Source organism: Centroberyx gerrardi, chromosome 3 (genome assembly GCF_048128805.1).
Source record: "Centroberyx gerrardi isolate f3 chromosome 3, fCenGer3.hap1.cur.20231027, whole genome shotgun sequence".
In the NCBI taxonomy this organism is placed as follows: Eukaryota; Metazoa; Chordata; class Actinopteri; order Beryciformes; family Berycidae; genus Centroberyx; species Centroberyx gerrardi.
Genome location: NC_135999.1, coordinates 30,344,318 through 30,354,446, shown reverse-complemented (window position 1 = coordinate 30,354,446; position 10,129 = coordinate 30,344,318).

The window sequence follows — 10,129 nt, the reverse complement described above, 5'->3', positions numbered from 1 at the left end:
TTCCATCTGCATGCTGCGTCTCTGCTGTGGGAACCACTGAAACTTCATACATGGAAATGAGAAATAAACTATTTGAAAGTTGTTACAGAAGGTGTGGAGGTGTGGCTGTGTAGACCAGGTCTGTCTCTTTCTACAGAACTGCAATGGATAGAACTGTCACTCATTCAAATCAGTGTTCCTGGATGCTCAGAGCGGCGGCCATTTTTATGTGAAGTATGAACCGACTTACAAGACATGAAAATAGACTGAAAACTTACATTGAACACGTTAGTGAACAGATCCTGCTTTTAAGACAACAAAGTGCTGTGGGTCTATCGTCATTTTGCATTTCTATTCTTGGTTTACTCTAAAATTAGCATTTAAAAAAAGTAGATCCGGTCTCCCAAACAGGAACTATCTCCCCTAAATGGTATCCCTCCGCTGTGTTCTCTTCTATCAATAAAAATGCTATTTGGTGAAATTCTGTTGGATCTGATGTTGAATCTGTTCACCAATGTGTTCAATGTCAGTTTCCATTCAAATGAATGGGAAGTAAAAATCTGAACGCTACAAACTGGTCCAGCTGCATCTGATCCTGGTGAGTAGATTATATTCTGGTTTTCATAATAACCCCCATGTTAAAACTGAGTGGAATATTGCTTTAAAGCTACAATCTACAATCTGAAGTATCTTTACCTCAGGAGCCGAGTGCTTTTCCACTTTGACTGAGAAATGAAGCCAAACAGTAAAATCACCCATTTTTAAAATATTTTTAGAAAGGAAGGAAAAAGTCGAGCAAACATCCAAAACAAATCATTACATCAGAAGAGGGAGTCCTGCAGCCCTGTAAAATAATAATAAACCTTTATTCATGAAGCCTAGAACTCATCACAACAGATTACAACATGCTTCACATGAAAATAGGACATAAGAGCGGTATGAACTATTAAAAGTATTAAAAGATTCAAAAATTAAAAAATAAATATTAGTGCTGAAACGATCAGTCGATTGGCAGAAAATTAATCGATTATAATTTCATCAGGTTTTAGTCATTTATCAAGTAAAAATACCAAACATTTTTGGGTTACAGCTTCACAGATGTGAAGATTTGCAGCTTTTCTCAGTTTCTCCAGACTGAGGAAGACATTTTAAGATGCCACTTTCTCAGTGATTAATCGAAAAAATAATTGATAGATTAATCGATAATGAAAATAATCGTAAGTCAAAGTTTAGGACGAGACAACAAAACCAGTCAAACCAACATGATGAGCCTTAATTGGCAGAAGTGTGCTGCTCTGGTCCCAGCAGCAGGTGTCAGTGTAACTTAACATGAAGGGTAACTGAGGAGCTACATGTGTTCACTGTTAACCCCCCCCCCCCCCCCACACACACACACACACACACACACACCTCCGTCGGTACAGTGAGCAGCTTCCTGTGGAGTTTCCATGTTTCCCTCTCCCTCCTGTCAGAAGCTTCAGCGTCTGAGTTTGGGACTTTAAATAATATAATCATGTCTGTCTGAGTTCATATATTTTCACACAGCTGTAAGGAAGCTGAAGGTTTTCTCTTTGTTGTTGTTAGACCGATATATGATGCCGATATTGATCTTTTATTAAATATCAGATATCAGTCAGTCAGTGTCGTCCGGCTCTGATGTGATGGAGGTTCCTCCCGACCACAGACAAAAAAAAACTGACATGACATTTTCTTTGGACATTTCTTTATTCATTTAATTGTTCAATAATGTTTTTTGTAAATTAACTCTTCATTTAAAAGCAGCAATGTCTCCCAGAGTTTCTCTACCAGTGAACAGGTGTGGTGTCTCTCTGCCTTAAAGAGCTGCTGACACTAAAAGAATTTCATCAGTCTGGTTTCAGTGGAGAGTTTTAGTGTCCCATGATGCTCTGAATGCTGTTTCACTGCTATGTTGTAATGATGACACAATAAAGTATAAAAATAAAAAAAGTATAAATGCTGTTTCAGAGGCTTTTCCACCATGACAAGAAGAAAATTCAGGGATTTTTGCCATAAAAATGGTCAAATTTAAAGATAGTTATTCAGTATTGGCAAAGAAATTATTGGCCATCGGCCTTCAAAACCCGTATCAGTTGAACCCGAGTTGAAACATCAGGAACTGGACTGTGAACCTGAAGAGGAAGGCAGAGGAATAGATGATGAGAAATGTTTTGTTTTTCCTTTTGATCTTTTTCACCCTTGGCAGCTGTTTAGCCCCAATGAAACAATGTTTAATCATTTCATTCAGTGTCATTTTCACCTTGATAAAAAAGAGCGCTTTGCATAGATCCAAGATTAAAAAACAACAACAAATAAGAGCTTTTTTAATTCTTTTCGTCACGCAGGATAATGTTTGAATGTTTTTGTGTGACTGTACAGAGACATGAACAGCTTCAAGGGAAAGTTCACATGAAGTTTCACAGTTCAGAGACCGGACAAAACCTACAGTATCACTTTTTTCCCATGATGCATTTCAGACCTGATGGGAGCCACGTTCTCCAACATGGCGATCGCCTCAATAAGCCATTTAAAACGTTAACTGACAGTTTCAAAGCACGACACCGATTATAATCCAAGGTTTCTCCATAACCACAAGTTCCCAGCTCAGACTTGACAGGAAATCCTAAAACCTGAATCCTTTCCTAACAGGATTTCAGTAACTGGATTAAATCTGAAAATTGGCTTTAAAACGGATAAACCAGATTCTGAGCGTTCAGATTGGGTAATCCAATATTATCTTTAATCAAGTTTAAATGTTTGTGTGTTTTTCAGAACTCAAAGTCAGATCAGCAGCTTTCAGGATGATCTTGATCCACTGAAGGATTCAGAGACAGAAGAAGCTTCATATAGAACCAAGACACTGAAGTCTGAACATCATTAATATAGATTAACAATATGATTTAATGTTTACATTTTATTAAATGAACAAAGTCTCATACCAGCTGCTGACCTGCTGCTCTGCTCTCATTGAATTAATGAAAGAAAACAGTTTGCAGAGAAATGGGAAGTTTTTCCTCCAATGAGAATTTTGTCTTTCAGTTTTTATGCATCATAAACTTGTGCAGATAAGTGAATAAAAGTAACACACAAACTGTCTTTTACTCTTCCATCCTGTTCCCTCGTGTCTTTTTGCTCTAACAAGCTGCTGTAACATCATCTGTCCAGCAGGTGGCGTGACAGAGGTTTATTTAAAGACTGGCAGTCTGGATTCTGTAATCCTGATCTTGTGTATCTGGATCAGAAGAATCCTGTGTGATAATTGAGTTACAATCATCCAGATCAGTCTGATCCTGGTTGTTATAAATCTGTGACTGTGATCCAGATGAAAGGTTTTGGGCAGACGATCAGCTGAAACCTTCCTGCTCTGATCTGCGGTCGGAAAGTTGGAAACTCGACTTCCTGCAAGGAGAAAAGTGACGATCGGTCGCCAGGTCGGAGGTCAGAGCGGGAAACTCAGATTTGTAAACCTGGAGGTTTCCTTGCTGCTGTCTGACGTCACGACAACACGACCGCCGCTCTGAACTCTACTCAGCTTCACTGTTAACATCTTTAAAATCCTAAAAATACATCAAGTTCAATTTTCAGCATCTCATGAATTGATCAAAACAGCTGTTTGGTAAACGGTTGAACATGAACTTGAAAAGTTACGTTGCGCTTACAGTTGCTAACATTCTATGCTAACTGGCTGCGAAATATCACTGACGCAACATTAGCTGTTGCGTGGAAAACAGTATTTCATGTTGGGCAAAGAAAATCATGCAGTCGGCCATGTTTCTCCTGTTTCTTTCTTTTTTTTTTTGCATGTCTCTGCCAGCTGGGAATTTCCCACTTCCAACTTTTAACAGTTTCTATTTATTTGAAAAAATACATTAAAAAGGAAATAAGAGAAGAATCGATCAAACTAATGGCAGAAATAACACTCCATAATATCACTGGAGACGTCTTCACTAATATACAGACAAACAGCAGAAGCTTCTGTTTCTGTGTTCTAGGTCAAAGGTCGTGACGAGCACTATGAAACCAAACCCTTTAATTTAATCCCTGAAATGTTCTTAATTTCTCATTACATAAACATTAATTATCCATTAAAAATAACAGCTTTAAAGTTGTTAGTATCATGGGTTTATAAGGGATTTATTCATGGATTGATTCACAGAGACTCTAACTCTAACTTTTCATTAAATTAGAAAGCAAGGAGTTAAAAGTTAAGAGGTGTTTAAGGAGGTTTTGATGGGGTCTCATCCATTAATAACTCCCTTAACTCATTTGAAGGGGATTTTGCATGAATTAAGGGTGAAATAATGTAAATGTAAGGGTATTTTAAGGGATTACTGGTTCGTAAAGGAGAGTTTAGCAGTGAAATTATACCTGTAGCTGCTGTTCAATCACACAGTCCACTGCTGGAACAACAGCTGGTTTTACTGGAGCAGGAGATAAACTTTGAAGTGTTTTATGCTGGTGTGATATTTATGTGATTGTTTTTTTGTCTTTATCTGTGACTGTCCTCCAGACTTCACTCTGTTCTCTGGGTGAAGAGTCAGGAAAGCTTCACTGCATCCTTCGTTCATTCATAACGTCCCAATGTAAAGGGAAATATCACTGGATTTGGTTTCTAGTTAAATCAGATGTAATCAAATTGTCTTATTTTACAGATCATATACAGTGTGTTTTTGTCCTGTGTGTGTGTGCGTGTGTGTGTGTGAGATTCCCCTCCCTAGATAAGTGTCAGGCAGCCTGAACGCTCCTAATTGAGCTGCAGCAGAATGCGGCCAGTTGTGCCCGTCGCTGCCAATTAAAAGTCCCATTTGTTTCCCCGCTGCACACATGGAGCTCGAACCCGCCGCTTCCCATGGAACCTGCTCATCTGTTTGTGATTTGGACTTCAGCAACTCTCCAGATTTATTTTCGCCCGGGCCGACATGAAAGCCCTGGGCCGGCCTGCTTCTAAAATGTCTTTCTGGCTCTCTAAATAATCCGGGCATAATGGCTAAAACTACATAAACACAATTACTAGGAATATGGATTTTCACACAGCATCCTGAGCGTAAACAGAGGAGCGCCGGCCTCGCTCCCTGGCGCAGGCTCAGCTGTGCGGGAACAAAGTGCAGCTCATGTATCAGTTTTATGTTGGGAGTGTTTGGGAGAAGAGAGACGGAGCAGGATACACAACATTTTCCCTTACAAGGTTAAACCTGAAGCAACTGACCAGAAACTCTGCTCTCCTCCAGGCAGAAGAGTGGGATAAAGGGAAATAACCAGTGGTGGAAAGAGTACTATAATGTCCTACTCCAGTAGAAATGCTGTTACTTTGCTCATATTTGACTTAAGCAGAAGTAAAAGTTCTGGTGTAAAAATCTCCTTCAGTAAAAGTAAAAAGTGTCTTATTTAAAATGTCCTCAGAGTAAAAGTTCCTGAGTTCCTCTTTAGAACAGAGAACGTTGTTAGCTGTGATCTTTTCCATGTGATTCTAAAAGGAGAGAGGACAGAGTTCAAACTAGATTCTTTTCACTGGAAACATTAGAAATGACAAAATAAAGTGCAGAAACAAAGTAAAGTCAGATTCCTCTTCTCAATGTGAATGGATCCACAGTTTGTCAGTTTACGTTGATCCAGTTTCTGTTGCTGATGGAGAGACACAACATCTGTACAATACTGCAGTAAAAATGTACTGAAGTAAAAGTCAAATTACTGATTTTAAAAAAAAGTACACAAAAAAGCTACTTATTAATGTTACCACTTAGTAATGTGAGTAAATGTAAATACTGTGGTTACTCTGAAATAGTAGGCTACATGCAAGAATTGATTAAAATGAGTTTTTACATCCATGGTGTCAGGAAAGACGCTATTAATTCACTAGACTGGGACACTGGGCTAAATAAATACTTAAAGGAACATTCTGGTTATTTTCAGCCTGGCCTTATTGTCCTACTTCTTGCCATCATGCTGATTGTGTAAAAAAAATTTTGTAATTTATTTCACTGTAGAGTTTTTCGTACCTATGGGATGAGCACTTCATAGTCTGCACTTTACCCAGACAAGTACATTATGTACTACTTACAGTGTGTTCATGGTGCTCAGTGGTGAGTTTATAGTTCCCTTGTACTACTTAACAGTATATTCATCTCCAAGGTATCACTGTAATATTCCTATAATTTTGCTATAGTATTCTTATTGGGACTTATAGTGTATTTGCTGTGCTCAGTAGTGAGTTATAGTGACATTATTGTACTTCATGGTATTTGTATTGACTATAATATTCCTATAATATTAGTGTGTTGGGATACTCAGTAGTGAGTTTGCAGTGACCTTATTGTACTTTTGGTAACTTTTTTGATCTCCTATGGTTTCACTATAATAATAATAATTTTTATTGTTATAGCACCATTCATACATAGAATGCAACTCAAAGTGCTTTACATAAAATAAATAGATTAAAACAATTACAAGCAAAAGAAACAAAAGATATTCCTATAATAAAATTCCCGTAATATTCCAATAGAGTGTTTGTGGTACTCAATAGTGAGTTATAGTGACCTTATAGTAATTCATGTTTTTTTTTTGTTTTTTTTTATCTCCATAGATATCACTATAGTATTCCTATGGGATGTTATTTATAACTCAGAGTTTTTGTAGTTTTAGTTTTTAGATATTTGTATAATATCCTGCTAAAATTGAAGTTAGTTCCTTTCCTGTAGTTCCTTAGCTCCTGTTAGCTGCTCAGTCTGTCAGCAGACGACCTCGTCTCTCTCCGGACGTCAGGAAAAAGCCGTTAAAGTGCAGGCAGTGTGGATGTGGTGTGAGCTGCTGCACTCCAACCTGTCCCAGTATCACTATCCTCTGTGATTGGGACGGGAATAATTAATGGAGCAGAGTGAGGCGGGGAGGAGGAGGAGGGGGGGGGGGGGGGGGGGGGGGGGGGGGATGCAGGTCATCCAGAGTTCAATGCAATTCTCAGATAACTTCATTTCACCTGCAGCAATTGTTGGTGGCTGCAGCAGGGAAGAGGATCCGCCGTAAACACTTTCAGCACATGGTGTTGTAGGTGTCAGGTGGGCCATGAAACTGCTCTCTTCCCCAGGCGGGTCATGTATACAGGCGCTTATGGAAAGACATGAACACCACGAGGGCCTGGGGGGTGGGGGGGGGGGACACTGACGTACTGCAGGCAGAGTAGGAGCCTGAATGCAACTCTGTTTTCCCTCAATTCACTGGCAAGTTTGAAACAAAAGCTCTAACTTTACATGAGAAGTTTGCAGGTCTGAGAGAGAGGCGAGTTATCTGTCAGTGTGAAACAGTGAGAGTGAAGAGCAAGCAAGCAAAACATAACACAGCAGTCTAATCTGTTGTTTAAATTCATGTGTTGAAGCAGTTTAAACCAAGAGAGAGGCTCCATGTCTTTAAAGGGGAAGACAAACCACAACATGTTCTTCAGCTTTGGTAAAACTGCTCCTGAAAACAGAGCGAGTAAAACTACGTAGATTAGAGCTTTAGTTCTACAAACGTTTCTCAGAGGCAGGAATAATCTGATTGGTTGAGTTAAACCTCAGTGGGCGGAGCCAAAGAACATTAGACTGAAGCCCAGTGAAAAAGACAAGAGGTAAGAGAGGAGGAAGCTAATATTATGAAGCCTAGCGCTCTGAAAAAATACAATCTATCCATACTAAGTTATCTAGGTTAGCTAGTTAGCTAGCTGACCTTCAAGTTCAAACTAGCCATACTAGCCTATAGCTAGCTAGGTAAGCTAGTTAGCTAGCTGCTGACCTTCAACATCATGATATCAAGGTCATGAAGGCATGAAAAAAGAAGACATTGACATTTATATTTTTATTTATTATTTTGACCAGACTTCCTTCTCTGCCATTCAAGTTTGCCAGTTAGCTAACTTGCACTCCAAAAAAACTGTGGTTCATTGGCTCCTCCCACTGAGGTTTAACTCAACCAATCAGATTATTTCTGTCTCCACATGTTCTACATGTTTGTAGAACTAAAACTCTCCTAAAAATACAGTATATGTATATATACAGTATGTAAAAGACAGTATATATTTATGAGGCAGAAATAAGAATTCAAACAGTTTCCTCTCCTAATAGAGAGCTTCATGTCCCTCACTGAGTCCCCCACCCACCGCTTTGACACTCAGTACTTTCATTGCCAAAATGGGCTACTGTATAATTAAAAATACTACTTCCACTTGGCAAAAAAGTTCAGTCAAATGTCCTTTACAAATGGAGTAAACCTAATCCTGGAATAAGGCTGAGACGGTGGCAGTGTGATTAAACCGAGGCAGATTGCATCTCTGTGCCACTGATTTGCAGCAATGTCCCGGGACTACAGTTACACACCTGTCTGGTGATAACGGGGCTCGGTTTACCCGCCGGGCCGGTATCTCCGCCATCAGACAGCTGCCAGACTACTAATGAAGACCTACTAATGAGACCTGACGAGCCCGGCCGGGCGGCCTGGCTGCACCGGGCCAGGTGACTCCCACCGGGCGTCAGGTGACACCCAGAGATACTCTGATAAAACTAACAATACACAACATCTTCATACAAACAAATGTCCGTTTTGCTCCGTTCTGTCTGATTGATATCAAACCACAGTGATCCAACCTGTATCCACTACATGAAAGACTTTACATGTCTGTTCTAAACACCTGTATCTGGTCGCTCTTTCCTGCTGCACAGGAAGTGATGCATTTTTCTGGTTTGTTTGGAATCAACAGAAGAAGAAGAACTGGGTTAGCATGAGCAGTGATAGCCACCATGGCTGAACAGTTATATCAACAAGAGAAACTCTTGTTGATATAACTTCCATCAGCTTAATATCACTCACTACAAAACCACTTTGTTTTATTGATTTATTTATGCTTTATTTTCTTATCCTTTGAGTGACGTCAGTGTGTCACACCTGTTGAAAGTGATTCACCTGACAGCCAATCAGCGCTGTGGGACCTAGGTTTAAAAACACATATTAAACTGAGAAACAGGCGGCAGAGGTGGGGACTCGAGTCACATGACTTGGACTAGAGTCACAGTTTTAATTGCTTGAGACTTGACTTGAAGCATGAAGAGAAGACTTGAGACTTGACTTGACCTGGGTTCTGGTGACTTGGGACTTGACTCTGACTTGTACTTTGATGACTTGAAAAGGTTTCTAAAGTCTCGACAAAAGATCTTGTGTTTGTGTAAATGACTTAGATTGAAAGTGATGAGATTTGTCCCAGCAGACGACTGAATTTAAATTCTGTTTTCTGAATTTGTATGGAATGATTGAATTTATTGAAGTTGAAACTGATTATAAAAATCAAACTCATGATGTTTTTATCCTATTAAAACCATATTGCATTGAAAAGTCCTAGATATTTAGTTTTCTTTAAGATATTAAATTGATACTGGACTCTTGATTTGTTCTGACTTGACTTAATAATCTACACTCAGACTTGGGACTTGTGCCTCAAGACTTGAGACTGGCTTGGGACTCGAGCAAAGTTGACTTGGTCACACCTCTGACAAGCGGTCATGTGAATAGTGGAATTTGGGATTATTTGCACTCAGCTCATTCCAGAACCTTGCTGTAGAAAATGCTGTAGAGTCACATAAAGTACGATTTTAGCCATGCAGCCTGATCATCAATTGTCACTCAAGAAAAAAATACAATAAAATAAACTTGTATCCTCTTTCCTCCTAAAACTCTCTGTCAGTATGGGGTTTATTTTGTTATTTGCCAACGAAAGCACTTTGAATGCAGGACAAGTCGTATTCCGGATTGCAGAACTCTGAGCTTATGAAGAGCACCTGAAGGCAGCATGAAGAGGTGGTAAACTGCTGATAGAAAGGTGGAGGTGGTTTCACCCTCCGCTCATCCTCTTCCTCAGCTGATCCTCCTGCTTCCTGCTGGTTTTCTTGGAAGGTGAATCCCAGTCTGTCTGGTTTGGCTGCAGGAAAAGTCACTCTGTGGGTAAACCGCCTCCACTCTGCAGCTCCCTGGAGCGTTTAGGTTCTGGTTCTATTATCTGACCGACATGTAATGATGAAATGATTCATGCAACCCAGACTAACCTCAGACTGAGAGACGATACCTGACTGACTGTAGCAGGGAGGATACACACTGCCCGTCAAAAGTCTGGGGCCTC